Here is a 16,256-nt window from a genome sequence, read left to right on the forward strand (position 1 = left end):
TTAGCCGAACGGGTAGGACAAGGACTATAATTCTCATTAAAAGTATAATGATGAATATAAAGTAACTAAACCTTTTATAAATTCCCAATCTTAGTTACTTTAGGAAAATGTGAAAATGGTGCTAACCCATGAAATTCACACTTTGTACCTTACCAAGTCGTTGGTGGAGCGTGTGTGGTTAACCAGCACACTAACTTGGACTAGTTAGGATGGCAAAGGGTGACTTAATGTTTATCATAGATCGGTGGAGCGCGTGTGGTTAACCGGCACATCGATTAGGTGATAATATTAAGGGTACCAAGTGAATTTGCATGGTTATTCACACCTTGTTTTGTGATCCTCGGCATCCCAGTCACAAAACATGAAGGGCACAATCGAGATTGAAACATGCCATTGAAAATTTCAATGAATCTCAAAAGATCTAGGAGTTTCAAATCCAATTAAAACCTAATTTTATTTCGTTTTTCATGGTGGAAATTGGTGAATCGTCATTCACCTACCTTCAAATATTCTATATCTTGGATTACGGCATCCCTCTTCCAAGTTATAAAATATTGTGTTGGGTCCTAGCCTTAATATTTCATATTGGGTGTTATATTAAGGATTTTAAATCAACTAACTTGAATCTCTCCCATTGTAGATGTCTGGTTCAGACAACTATGATCTTCCCAAATCTCTTGGAATAAGCTTTCCTCTTGAAGATGATGTCCTACAACATCATGCTTCACTTCCTCCACCTCCTCCAATCATTCTCCCCGACCCACAAGCTCGAAGACTTGAAAAGTTCAAACTCACTCAAGTCCTATTGGATAGTAAACACAAGGATGGAAAGCCAGTGTGTGCACATGTCTTGGAGATGAAGGCACACATTGACATGCTAAGGATGATGGGTGTCGGATTCCCAAGGAAGTTGGCTATTGACTGGGTTCTTCAGTCACTTCCTGAGTCATATAGTGAGTTCGTTAAAGACTACTATGTGACAGATCTCGACATGACCCTAATAGATCTTACCTATTTGCTAATTGTTGCTGAATCAGCAATGATTTGGCGCAATGGTCAAGCAACTTTGATTGGAAGGTCTGACTCCCAAGCTGACATGGACATCCCAGAAATGATTCCTTCTCCTAAAGGGAAGGAATTGGCCATGGTCAAAAGTGATGATCATAAGAGAAAGGCCATTTCTGAGACTGCTCTATTTGCTGGCTCAGATGAACCTGTGTGTTTCTATTGCCAAGGAAAGGGACATTGGAATCGAAGCTGCCCTGACTACCTGAGATCTTTAATCAGAATGTATGGTTCTGCTTCAGGTAAGTCCATTATCTAACTCTGTTAAGTTCCTAATTGTTGATTCTTAATACATGATGTGACTGGGTTGCATTTTGATGTTTTGTAGGATCAAGCAAAGGGAAGGAAGCTTAAAAGAAGAGGATGTTGAATCTGATCGCGAAGATGGATTTCAATCGCATGGTTCGAAGATCGGATTCGTGAGCTACTTCTTAGGAGTTGTGATAGATTGCTAGGAAATATGTAATAGCATAGTTTCCATTTAAAGTTGCATTGTAAGGGAAAAGTTTTTTTCCGCATTTTATAAATAAATAAAATTTTTGTTTTACTTTATTTTATATCTCCTTGCAATGGCATTTATGGAAAGTTAATGTTTGTATGTTTCTAGCAATAATGAATTTGATTCTTTCATCTGTGGTAGTGTCTAAATTTACCAAATAAGGAAAGATTATCATCACCCAAGTTTCAATTGGACCGAAACTTGGAATCATGCAGGTTGTATTGCATGATGAATGATAATTTTCACTTTTGGAAAGTTAAGACTAATTCCCTGACCACATGTATATGTGAGTCAGGTGAAAGACTAAAGGATCGGGTACACTGGGTGTGTGCTGGTCAAGTCCACCACAAAAAGATCGATAAGAATATTCGTCATGATTTACTAAAGTTTAGTAAATATGGTTATACTTAATAGTTTATGTATAATTCTGAAACATTGGAAAAGTTTCGATGTATGGCAGAACGAATGGGAAGAATCAAATTTGGCAGAAAGATAAAAGTTTCTCAAATCTGAAAAGATGGGAGAGTACTTTAGTATCATGTTTTATGATCATCTTAATGATTGTGAGGCCATACCATAATTCATCCTCTAGGGACATCTTAGTGCATTACTTATGGCTAAGAAGAGGAGTCATGAATTATTGAAGTGGTTAAAATCAACAAGATGAGTCATATTTTGTTCCAAAACAAGTCTTAGAGTCATACTCCAAGATTGTAACTTGAGTGACACATCTTAAAGAAGGTTTATAACACTTGTAAAATGTAAGAGTAAAATGTTTTCTACTCTTGTACATTTGAAATTGGTAAGTTGTGATGTTTTGGATAAAACAAAGACCAACTAAGGCCAATTGTGTGAAGTGTTTACCTTGATAAGAATCCGCACTGACTCTTGAATATTTGTTTGGTTGTCAAGGAATGGTTCTTGACAAAGAGAAACTTATATGTCAAGAGGACAGTGGGAGTCTTAAAGGTCTTGAAAGTGTCAAGAGCTAATCAAGGATAAAACCTATAGTTTATCGCTAGCACACGACTTGAGGTTTGTAACCTATCGTGTTAACATAATTATTGTTTCTGTGCCTGTTCCAGTAAAGTTGACTATGTATGTGAGTTCTGTGAGTTCTCAATTTTGTGCATAACAATTTGGAAGCAATGGTGGGCCCTTGTGCTACCAAGAGGCAAGAAATCAAGATTGAACAAGTTCAATCCATATGGTTTTGAGTTTATCACTAACCCTGTTTTGTAATTATGGTTGTGACAAATTCTTATGGATATGAACACATACACCATAAAATCTAAGTGTGATACTTGCATTCTCAAAGTCGTTAGTGGAGCGTGTGTGGTTAACCGGCACACTAACATGGACTTGTGAGAAATGACAAAAAGGTCTAAACATTATGATTACGGCATCCGTCTTCATAATTGTTTAGACACACATGTGAACTATCTAAGGAAAGATGTATGAGTCTGAGAAGCTTAGATAAAGTTTTGTCGAAGCATCTCGTATCAGAAGTCTGAACTTTTGTGATGAAAGTCAATAAAGTATTGGTTTCCAGAAGTCGATTTCTGAGTATATCTCAAAGCTAGTGGAGGCATAATTGTTATGCTAAATAATTATTATGCTAGTGGGAGCATAATCAATTATGATAAGTATTGTTAATTATAGAAAACAAAAGTTTCGCTTGGGAAAGGTTGTTTTGCTATAATTAAGGGAGAGGATATTATACTTCATTTCAATCCTAAAAGTTTAGATTGAGATTTTAATCATCTTTAGTCAAGAATATATATATGAATTTTATGTTGGAATGGTTCAACATGAGGGAATTCTATATATATGGCGTTCTCAAACTTCGATTATGATTACGGCATCCCTCTTCATAGTCGGTTTTTGAAAACATGGCAAATAAAAAATATTGTAGCAAAAGATTGATCTAGCATCATGTCTTTATGCGAGACATCATGAATCGTGTCCCATATGCTTCGGGTATAGGATCGATCACATGTGCTATAATATTTATCCGTTCTAAATTTTCAAAAATGCCTAGAGCATTAAGAGGGAAAAAGGAATAGAACCGGATATGACTAAAATGATTAAGCAATTGTCGAGAACAATCTGAGGTTTACCTAAGATTGGTTTCTCATGGACAGTTGGAAGTATGATGCTAAATTTTGGAAAGGTCGATATTGACATATTGTGAAAAGAGGTAGCTCTTGTTCAGAAGTGATAGTCAAAATGGGAATATGGAAATGTTTTCCATATTGGGAGTTGGATTTTAAGAATCTATGAGAAAGTTAGAAACTTTTATGCAAGAAGGATATTCAAAGGAATGTACTTTGAATGTGAGACTTCGTTTCCATGGAATTGATCTCCACTGGAATAATTTGTAATGTCTGTTGCCAGGTCTTTGTGACTTTTGTGCATAGTCATTGCAAAAGGATCAATGCATATGAGTTTAAAATCTAACAGATTACAGTAAATGACAAGAATTTGATATTCTGACATTTACGGTAAGGATTTGGGGTTGTGAAATGAGCATAATTGAAACCATGTTCAATTGATCTATTTCACAAAGTAAAGATCATAGACAAACATAGTTTGCATACTTGGAGTATGGCATAATTGTTGTTTAGAAAAACATAGTGTACATGCTTGGAGCATGGGACAACTATTGTCTTAATTCAAGTGTTAAGTTGATAAATCGAAACAGAATAATGTGTAATCAATATGGTGATGAATAAAAGGTGTTTTATTTATATTCATAAGTGTTGAGACCATATTGGATTCAATTATTCTTGTGTTTCACTTTGCATGTTTTGACTTCCATAATAACTAGGTTATTCTTTCCGAATGACCAAGTTATTCAAACTTCCACAGTCGGTCATACATCGGAAGTAGGTATGAATTAAGACTGTCATGAATTGGGTTTGTAGATGACTAAAGGTGTTTAGCCATAGCAATGGTTGCTACAACATTCATGAGTGCTCATAAGTTCTGAGTATTGGAATAAACCCACGCTCACTTGCATCACTTCATGGAATTTATCTCGAGTGATCGTGAGACGGTAATATCATATAAGTCTTCAAACCTAGAGATATGACTTGTTGCCTATGAGTTGTTTATACATTGATTGTACGTAAACGCATTGGTAACTCGATGTTATAAAACGTGCCTTTGTGTATAATTCAACAAGTAGTAGAACAAGCATATGAGTCGAAGTTTATATGTTCCTTCTTGGATTAGAAGTGATATCTGGGGCCCTCGATGATTTTGTGTTGACCCATGTACCGGGCCCAGTCAAAACTAAGTTGATGTGTTCAATTAAGTTCTATGTCAAACAAATCGGGAAATCGAGAAACAAACTGTTGGACAACAAGTAAGACATTGTTCCATGTATTTGTCCGGCTGATATCTAGAACAGAGGATTATATGATCACTTATCTAAAATGGCGCTTCATAGTTCAACAGAGTTTTGAGAGCTACGATTGCCGGTTTGTTCCTGAAGTCATATCTGCAAATATAGTTATTAGACTTATCCAAGTGGGAGACTGTTGGATAAGGTGTCTAAGTCCATAACAATATTTGAGATGCACTTGACCCGACCCGGCATGGTCCATTTGGGTTGCACTTCACCCGAACGATTTGGATAACCTTTTGAGAATAATGTGTTTATGATTTGTTAATATATTATAAGTTATAATATATTAATATGAAATCATATTATTTAATTAGTATTGATCATAAATTAATTTAGAATTAATTTGGTGATCAAACAGTGACTAATTAAATATGGGCTCTTGTATTTTATATAGTGTGGGCTAATGCTTATTTAGTATGGGCTTGGCATGCATGGGAGTCAATGGATAGCCCATGTAGCTTTTAACCCATGGATCCTTGGAAAGGAAGAGTCATGGGTATTAGGGTTTACATGGATGTAACCCTAATCCACCACACTATATAAAGGAGTCCTTGGCACTTGAAATGGGACTAGTTGTGTGTGTACAAGAGTGGTGGCCAATTCAAGAGTGTGAATTATTCTCTCAAGAGTTTTCCAAAGTTTGTGGTGATTTGTGATTTCCATTTGAGGCATCCACACTATTGGTGTTAGGCTCTCAAACTCCAAGGAATCAACCACTACTAAAAGGTATGTCATTCTACTAGTACTTTTATGATTCAAGTTCCCCATGCCATGCTAGTTAGGGTGTAAACCTTGGAAATTCTTATTTGCATGTATTTTAGAGAAAACATAGATCCAAGGTTTATATGGTTGCATGTACACCATAGGAGTGGTAGAATGCTCAAAACCCAACAACTGCTACCTGCCGCCGAGCGCCGCCATCAACAACCCCGCTGCCAGACGTCGCGGGCGGCCGGAAGTGCACCGATACCGAAGTTTTGGAGCTGTGATCGACGAGTTGTAGGCCGTGAGCAACCAGGAAGTTTCAGGTACGCCTAACCGTGACTTCTCTCTCCTCCCGTCATCCCTCTCGGTGGTTGACGTCGTGAACGTCATTGCTGCCGCCGGAGGTTTTCGCGCTGATGTGGTCGTCAACTCCGGCGATGTCAGCCGTTTAGGAGGTGGTTGGGTCAAGGTACGTTCGATTATTTATGTGTTGTCGGTGTTTGTGTGATTGTATGAACCATATTTATCCTGAAAAACCAAGGAGGACCCGCCACCACCACCGTGAGGTGGTGGCTGCCATCTCTTTTTCCGCCACCAGCCACCATGAGGGGTGGTTGTGTGCGTGAATTAGTGTGTGTAGGAATGTAGTTCATGAGTTTAATGTTGTATGGATCTCTCTTGGACAGGAAACAGAAGGAAACTCATCACCACCATCGTGAGGTGGTGACCGCCACCTGCTGTCGCCGTTCCGCCACTGCTAGCCACCATCTTCTGTGGCTGTGGGCTTTCGGTGCGTTTGGATTGCTTTTGGTGTTGCTTTGGCCAAAAAAACATAACCACCACCACCGTGAGGTGGTGGCTGCCGCTGTGAACCACCGCTAACCACCACTGCCCGAGGTGGTAGTGGGTGGTACCCGACTTGATTAGACTTTAATTAATGTAAAAACTTAACTATTGGATTAATTGGTTTTTTGATTTGGTTGGAAACCCTAATTAGGGCTTAGAAAACCCTAATTTTGGAAATGTGTATTTTGGATTTGTCGGGACCTGCGTTTGGACCGTTGGATTTGGAAATTTGAATTATGCCCGACCACATTGTGAGTTTGGTCTAGTGGAGTAATGGACTTAATGGATTAAGTCCTTAATGGATCAAGTCCTTAATAGGTTAAGTAGGAACACTTAACCCTAATCGTCATTTTATATGAAAAACCCTAATTGGTTTTGGGTCCTTATTGGGCCATTTCTTGGACTAACTTGCAGTGGGCCTTCGTGGGCCAAATGGGGAACATCTTTATGGACTAAGTAAATTATTGGGCTTTAGGATAAGGCCCATTGGAGAGGCTTGGGCCCAATTTGGAAAATTGGGCCATAGTTGGTCCATAATTAGGCCTTGATGATTATGAGATATTGGACAATCGGAATGCCAATTGTTTGGACTTGAATAAATGGTTGGGCCTTAAAATAAGTCCATGTAGAGGTTTGGGCCCAATTTGGAAAATTGGGCCATATGTTGGGCCTCGGTTGATTATATGGCTTTTGGGCCTTCAGAGTGTGTATTTGGACCTTGGTTTTGGACCAAGTTAGGTTAAGGGTAAAATAGTCTTTTTACCCTAAGCATGGACTTATGGTTATGTATTGAAACACAATTATTAATTGGGTGTCGTACTCCCATATGTTGGGGAAAGGTGGGGCAGAGAGTGATGGGGAGTACTGAGATAGTGCTTAAGACGACCGAGCAAATTCAGCGGGTCAGACAGCGGTTACTAACCGCCTAGAGTCGTCAGAAGAGTTATGCAGACCGGAGACGATCCGAGCTAGAGTTTCAGGTTGGAGATTTTGTCCTCTTGGATGTATCCCCATAGAAGGGGGTGATCCGTTTCAGGAAACGGGGCAAGCTGGGTTCCCAATACATTGGTCCTTTCAGGGTGACCGCCAGAGTGGGTAAGGTAGATTACCGGTTGGAGCTACCTGCAGAGTTAAGTCAGATTCATAACACCATCCACGTGTCCCAGTTGAGGAAGTGTGTAGCCGACGAGACGACAGTGGTACCATTAGAGGACATTCAGGTGGATGCGAGCCTGAACTATATTGAGAGGCCAATTGCGATTCTGGATCAGAAGGTGAAGGTTCTGAGGAACAAGGAGGTGCCCCTGGTTCAAGTCCAGTGGCAACATCGGAAGGGGTCCGAGTGCACTTGGGAGCTGGAGTCCGAGATGCGAGAGCAGTATTCGGAGTTATTTCCAGAGCATGACTTCGAGGGCGAAGTCTGATTCTAGTGGGGGAGAATTGTAACATCCCAAGTTCAGGTATTACCTTGTTAACCTTAAACTTTTGAGCACTTGTACATTTTATCCCTTTAGGGAGAAAAGGTGGTGAATGAGTACGCGGGGCGTACGTGAGTGTACGCTCAGCGTACTCATATGCGTGCATTTGACACGGAAGCCACCTAGTACGCTGGGTGTACCAGAGAGTACGCTGGGCGTACTAGGCCCAGAGTGAAAACCCTAATTTTGGGTGAGTCCCCTATATAAAGGATATGATGGCCTCATTCCTGGCCACCATTCTCAGACAACAAACCCTCTTGTGCCCTAAACCTTCCTTCTTGGAGCTTGTGAGCTTGTGAGTGCATTTGAGAGCCCTTGAGAGTCTTTTTGTGTTCTTGAAGTGAAGAAGAAGATTTGGAGAAGAAGGAGTGAGAGTCCAAACCTTTGGATCTGAGCATATCTGAGTTGGGAGCTTCACATAGAGGTATAAAGCTTCAAGCTTTCTCACTCTTTTGTTTTGTGCTTCATAATAGAGTATTTTAGGGTTTTGTCCCAAAAGTTGGAGACTTTATGAGATATTGAGCTCCAGAGACCTTGAATCAACCCCTTTGACTGTAATGAGTGGTGTAATGTCATAAAAATCCAATCTTGGTCGTTGGAATCAAGCCATGCTTGAGATATGAGCTTTTTGAGTTAAGAGAGTGAGTGTTTTGTGTGTTTATGACCATTTCAGCCATGCAAAGGCTTAAAGTCACTGAGTTTATGGAGTAGGAGCTATTAGGGAGTCCAGATCTGTGATATGAGCCAAGGTCTTAACTAATTAAGATCAAATGAGTGAGTAGGGTGAAACTGGGACGTACGCTGGGCGTAATCCCAGTACGCGCAGCGTAGGGGTCGAGCATCCCCGATGCCTGCATGGCAGCCAAGTACGCCCAGCGTAGAGAGTTGGTACGCGCAGCGTACTCCCTGTCATTGACTTTTGGTTGACTTTTAGGGTTTGGTCAATTTGTGGACTATTATGCCCATGAAGGGGTAAAATGGTCTTTTTCCCTTCTGTGAGTTTGTAGAAGGGTTAGTTTAGCTTCAGTGAGGGCCTTTATTAATTAGGGATAATTATCGTTGTGTTAGGCGGAGGCTAGACCGGTGATTCAAGTTCGAGATTATCCGAGTTCTTACGAGGTGAGTCTTCTCACTATACTTACCTTGAGAGGTAACCTATGTGTGACCGGGGGGTCTAATGTGCATATACTGTGTATTGAGATATCTTGCTTATTTGTCTTCATGATATGTATGTTGTGTATTATATTGAGTTGCTGAGTTGAGGGACCGGAGGGTCCAGATGAGTTGTGGGACCAGAGGGTCCCACTGAGACACATTGACCAGAGGGTCTTATCTGAGTATAGCCATGAGAGGCTGATGAGATATGAGTGGTATTTTGGGGAACTCACTAATCTTTGTGCTTACTATCTTATGTGTTATGTGTTTCAGGTACTTCTCAGGATCACGGGAAGGCGTCGGCTTGATTGTACATACATCATAGATTTGAGTCATGTTTTGAGAGGATCCTGAATTTGTCATATATATAGTTTTTGGGATATGTGTTGATGATTTGATATTATGACACTTTTGAGATGTTAAATTTAGAAAAATGTGTTTCAATTTGAAAATTTTTGTTTGAAAATTTACGTTGTTACAAGTTGGTATAAGAGCCTTGGTTTGAGGGATTCGGATGCACCTTCGGGTATGTCTGAACTCAAACTGAGGATTTGAGAAAGATTTTCAAAAAGAAATGAATTCTTCTAAAAAGAGAAAGAGTTTTAATAGAAATCAAGATGGAGCAGTGTGTACAATCAGCCAGAGCCCGAACGGTGATTTCCCAAAATACCCTTACTTATTGTGTTATGATATATTTATGGAATGTTAGTGATGCATGCTAGAGAATGAGCTAGGTATTTCATATCTTAGGGATAGGGTTGCCTGATTTGTGATGCCTTAGCTTAGGAGTTGTTTCTATATGTTATGTGCTTAGAGTATGTGCCTAGTGAGAGTAGCAAGCAGGATTACTTAGAGAGAGAATTCTAAGGCGAGAGATAATCTAGAGGAGAAATCTGTTGGATAAGGTGTCTAAGTCCATAACTATATTTGAGATGTACTTGACCCGACCCTGCATGGTCCATTTGGGTTGCACTTCACCCGAACAATTTATATGGATAATCGTTTGAGAATAGTATAAGTTATGATTTATTAATATATTATAAGTTCTAATATATTAATATGAAATCATATTATTTAATTAGTATTGATCTAAAATTAATTTAGAATTAATTTGGTGATCAAAAGTGTGACCAATTAAATATGGACTCTTGTATTTATATAGTGTGGGCTAATGCTTATTTAAAATGGGCTAGGCTTACATGGTAAGTCCATGGATAGTCCATGGAGCTTTAACCTATGGATCTCATGGAAATGAAAGGTCATGGGTATTAGGGTTTACATGGATGTAACCCTAATCCACCACACTATATAAAGGAGTCCTTGGCACTTGAAATGACACTAGTTTTTGTGTGAGAACTAAGGGTGGCTGATTTCTAGAAGTGTTCTACTATTCTCTCAAGTTTCCAAGGTTTGTGGTGATTTGTGACTTCCATTTGAGGCATCCACATTATTGGTGCTAGGCTCTCAAACTCCAAGCAATCAACCACTACTAAAAAGGTATGTAACTCTACTAGCTTATTATGTTTCAAAGTTCCCCATGCCATGCTAATTAGGTTATGAACCTTGGAAAAGCAAATTTGCATGTATCTTAGTAAAACATAGATCCAAGGTTTCTAGGGTTGCATGTACACCATAGGAGTGTTAGAATGCTCAAAACCCATCAGTGGTATCAGAGCCTATGCTTGTTTTCTTGATACTTGATGCAAATTGTTGAAAAAAGTCGAAAAATATGCAATCCGCTGAATGAACTCGCCGAGTCCATGGGGGGACTCGACGAGTCCATGCCTAAAATCATCCTACTCGTCGAGTAGGTTCATGCACTCGACAAGTAGAATGCCCAGAGTGCATATTTTCGAGATTTGCTGCTGGAAATGGACTAGAAACATTACCCTAAACTGTTTTGGTCTTATAAAACTTGTTTTAGTTGGTGTAATGGTTATGCTAATCCATTTTCAATGGCTATTATCAAAATTTCAAGTCTTGTATGGTTTATTTATGATTCTTGAAATTGTTGATATGAATATTCATACACTTATGAGTTTAGAAGATCATAGGAATTATTTGCAACTTGGTTGGTAGTTTAATTCTTGATCATTATCTGTTTTAATGGAATCCATAATTTATCCTCAAGTTATGGATTACCAAAAGTCACTCTTTTAAAGTCCATTAAAGAAACACATAGGTTACATAAAATGAAAAGTATCTCATTTTAATAAACCATTAACTCATAAGTTATGAAAGATGAAAAGTTTTGAAAGTTACAAAACTTGCCCTCAAGTTTTGGAACATGTAAAGTCTCACACCTTTTAGAAAACTTTAGTTCCAACCCCTAGAATTTTAAAAGTTAAAATTCAACCCTTATACTTTATAATATTATAAGTTTAATAATAATATATATGTATAAGAACAATTCGTTTTACCATTAGTAGGCCTCATTCACGAAGCCGGTCTATAAGGGGGTATAAGGTTGTTACCTATAAAATGGCAGCTTAATGGGTGTCCACTCTTACCCACCGCTTCCTTGACTGGTGGAGGGTCGTTAGCCGAATGGGAAGGGCAATGACTTTAATCCTCATTAAAAGTATGATGAATGTAAAGTAACTAAATGTTTTTATAAATTCCCAATCTTAGTTACTTTAGGAAAATGTGAATAAGGTACTAACCCATCAAATTACACTTTGCACTTTGATTAAGTCGTTAGTGGAGCGTGTGTGGTTAACCGGCACACTAACCTTGACTTAACAAGGTAGGCAAAGGGTGGCTTAAGGTTTATCATAGGTCGGTGGAGCTCGTGTGGTTAACCGGCACATCAATTAAGTGATAAACATTAAGAGTACCAAGTAATTTGCATGGTTACTTCACACCTTGTTTTGTGATCCTCGACATCCCAGTCAAAAAACTTGAAGGGCACACTCGAGATTGAAACATGCCATTGAAAAGTTCAATGAATCTCAAAGAATCTAGGAGTTTCAAAACCAATTAAAAACTAATAATTTATTTCGTTTTTCATGGTGGAAATTGGTGAATCGTCATTCACCTACCTTCAAATATTTTATAGCTTGGATTACGGCATCCCTCTTCTAAGTTATAAAATATTGTGTTGGGTCCTAGCCTTAATATTACATTTGGGTGTCTTATTAAGGATTATCTTTATATCTAATCTAAACTTGTCTTTCTTCTTTTTAGATGTCTTCCAACAATGCTGCTTCTGGCTCAAACCCTACCAACTCCTTCTCTCTCATGAACCTTTGTGGGAGAGTTATCTTCGATGGATCCAACTTTATGGATTGGATCAGGAACATCAGGATGGTCACTCGGTATGAGGACAATGAATATGTCCTCGACAAGGAGCTTAAGGAACTTGATGAGTCGTCTGCTACTCCTGAGGAGATCGCTGAATACCAGGCACATGAGAGAGATGCCACCAAAGTGGCATGTATCATGTTGGCCACAATGACAGCTGAGCTTCAAAAGTCCTATGAGGACTTTTACCCTTTTGAGATGCACCAAGACTTGATGGACCGCTACCATCAGAGTGCTCGTCAAGAGCAGTATGAAATCATCTCCTCCATGATAACAACCAGGATGAAGGATGGTGAACCCATCACGGGCCACATGCAGAAAATGCAAAGGTATGTGGACCATTTGCTGAAACTGAATGTGAAGTTCCCAGAGGAGTTGGCAATTGATATCATTTTACACTCCTTACCTTCGTGTTCTGATCAATTCCGAATGACATACCACATGAACAAGGAGGAAGTTACACTCAGCAAACTTCAAAGACTTCTGAAGACCGCAGAAAGTGGTCTTAAAGGTAAGTCGGTTGTTACTACACCTACTCCTACCGCGGCCCCTGACTTGGCAATCGGGCAAGGCAAAGGAAAGAAGAGGAAGAGCCCTTCGAAGGGTACCAAGGGAAAGTCCCTTGATGGCTCCTCTTCAAGTGGAACCAAGAAAGGTTTCGTTACTCCTTCTGCTAACTCTAAAGAGGCTGAATGCTTCTATTGCCATGAAAAGTCGCACTAGAAGCGAAACTGCCCGAAGTACCTGCAAGATGTTAAGGATGGGAAAGCGAAACCCAACCATGCAGGTATTTACACTATATTGTCTAATAACTCACCCTATTCTAATTCTTGGGTCCTTGATACAGGTTGTGGTATTCACATATGTTCTGATTTGCAGGGACTAAGAAGAAGTGAGAATGTGGAGCATGGGAAGATAAACTTGATCATGGGGAATAGGAAAGTTACACCTGTCACCAAGATTGGAGTTTACTCTTTGTTGCTAAGTAGTGGGTTAACATTATATTTGAATAAATGTTGTTACTCGTCTGAAATGGCGAGAAATATTATTTCCTTTCATGGTTTGTACAAACAAGGTTTTACCTTTTCATTTGATAATGAATGTGGTGGTATTAATGCTTTCTTTAATAATGTTCTTTATTTTAAAGCATTACCTTGTGATGGTGTGGATGAAACTGTGTCGGTTTTTGATAACCTAGGAAATAATGTATTGTGTATCGATTCTTCCACTATCTTCGATAAAGCATCATTATGGCATTGTCGTCTTGGACATGTAAGCAAGAAACGCATAGGCCAACTCCAAAAGGATGGAATCTTAGAGTAATTTGACCTAAAGTCAGATGATAGTTGTGAATCTTGTTTGCTTGGGAAAATAACAAAGTCACCCTTCACTGGTACTTGTGCTAGGGGTGAGGGTTTGTTGGACCTCATACATACTGATGTGTGTGGACCCTTCAGAACCGCCACAAGAGATGCTAACCGCTTCTATGTGACTTTTACCGATGATTTTAGTAGATATGGATATGTCTACTTAATCAAGCATAAGTCAGAAACCTTTGAAAAGTTCAAGGAGTTTAAACAGGAAGTGGAGAATCAGTTGGGTAGGAACATTAAGATGCTTCAATCTGATCGAGGTGGTGAGTATGTTAGTACAGAGTTCCTTGACTATCTTAAGGAATGTGGGATTGTCTCACAATTGACACCTCCCAGGACACCGCAGTTGAATGGTGTAGCTGAGAGGCGCAATCGAACCTTTTTGGATATGGTTCGTTCCATGATGAGTCGAGCTTCGCTACCAATCTCATTCTGGGGGAATGCCTTAGAGACTATCGCCCATATCCTTAATCTAGTCCCTACCAAAAAGGTTGCCAAAACACCTCACGAGATGTGAACTGGAAAAGTTCCCAATTTGGACCATATCAAGATTTGGGGTTGCGAGGCTTTTGTGAGGCGCAAGACTCACGATAAGCTCGAACCTCGAAGTGAGAGGTGTATTTCATCGGCTACCCACATAAATCCTTTGGTTACCTCTTCTACAGACCCAGTGATAATGTGGTCTTTGTAGCAAGGAGAGGAGTCTTTTGCGAGAGAGAATTCATAAGCCAAGGAAACAGTGTGAGTCAAATTGACCTTGAAGAAATTCAAGAGTCAAGTGGTGAAGGAACCTCAAACCCTAGCAATCAACCTGAGGAGGAAACTCATGTTCATCCGACAGATGAGTCTGTACCTCTGAGGCGTTCCACGAGAGTTAGGAATGCACCTGAGCATTACTATGGTTTCCATATTACTCCGGAAGGTGATACACTTATCAGTGATAGCACACTAGTAAGTCTGGATGAGCCTAACAGCTACACGGAAGCCATGGCAGGCCCTGAGGTTGCTAAATGGAAAGAGGCTATGGACAGCGACATACAGTCCATGTTTGACAATCAAGTTTGTGTTGGATTAATGTCTAAGTCCATAACTATAATTGGTAAGACTTGACCCGACCCGACATGGTCCATTTGGGTTGCATGGCATCATGCATTTGGATAGACTATAATGAGAGAAATAACACTTAAGGTTGGTTAATATATTATAAGTTCTAATATATTAATAAGGTTATTTAATTAGTATTGATCAAGAATTAATTTGGAATTAATTAAGTGATCAAAAGGAGACTAATTAAATATATGGGTTGATTGTGTAAATCATTCATTCTTATATATGTGGGCTTGTGATCCAAGATTCCTTATGTTGGACTAAGTCCATGGGGTGACCCATGGATACTCCATGGAGGTTAAAATCCATGGAGCATAAGGAATGGGTAAAGTTATGAGTTACATGGTGTAACCCTAATAGCCACCATATAAAAGAATCCCATGGCTCAAGAAATTGTACACTAATGTGTGAATATGAGGGCTAGACGATTTCAAGGAGTGTTCCATTTCTCTCAAGTCATTCCATGTGCATTTGGTGTTGTGTGAACCATATGAGATGTCACACTTGGGGCACTAGGCACTCAAGCTTCATGGAGACAAGCTACATCAAACAAAGGTATGTATTATATCCATTTGATTACCCAAGTATCAAGTATTGTATGCTAGATAGGGTAATACCTTGGAAAGTTCATAATTGCATGTATAATAGAGAAAACATAGATCCAAGGTATTTAGGGTTTCATGTACACTTAGGAGTGTTAGAATGCGCAAAACCCATCAGTGGTATCAGAGCCAAGGCTTGTTTTCTCGTTATACTTGCAAAATTAGCTGAAAAATCGAATTGTATTAGTTTAAAAGTTATGCTAATTACTAGAAAAAAATTTGATGTGAATTATCTTTGTTCATATGAGTTTATTAGATTAATAGAAAAGTTAATTGATTATGTGTTTTCAATCCATTTTAATCTAAGAGTTGATTCTAAAATGTGTTTTTGTAACTTGTCCTCAAGTTATATGAAAAGTCACATTTAAGTTTCATAAAACTCATAAAAAGTTGGCAATGGTTACAAAAATGAAGAGTCTTGTCCTCATTAAATGGTTTTATGACTCCATAACTTGTGTAACCTTAATTAGTTCCATAAGTTACAAAAATAAAGAAAAGTTACATTCTTTTATTAGTTTAAAGTCTTCCATAACTTGTCCTCAAGTTATGGAACTTGAAGAGTTTTTTTTAATTAAAACTACTTTAAACACATAAGTTATGGAATTAATTAGTTTTGAATATTTTCAAAACTTGCCCTCAAGTTTTTCAAATTTGTAAAGTTTTCCCCATGAATACTTTAATTCCAAGTTAGCCCTTAGAATTTTAAAAGTT

Source organism: Lactuca virosa, chromosome 8, assembly GCF_052849685.1.
Source record: "Lactuca virosa cultivar CGN04683 chromosome 8, Lactuca_virosa_CGN04683_v6, whole genome shotgun sequence".
NCBI classification, from domain to species: Eukaryota; Viridiplantae; Streptophyta; class Magnoliopsida; order Asterales; family Asteraceae; genus Lactuca; species Lactuca virosa.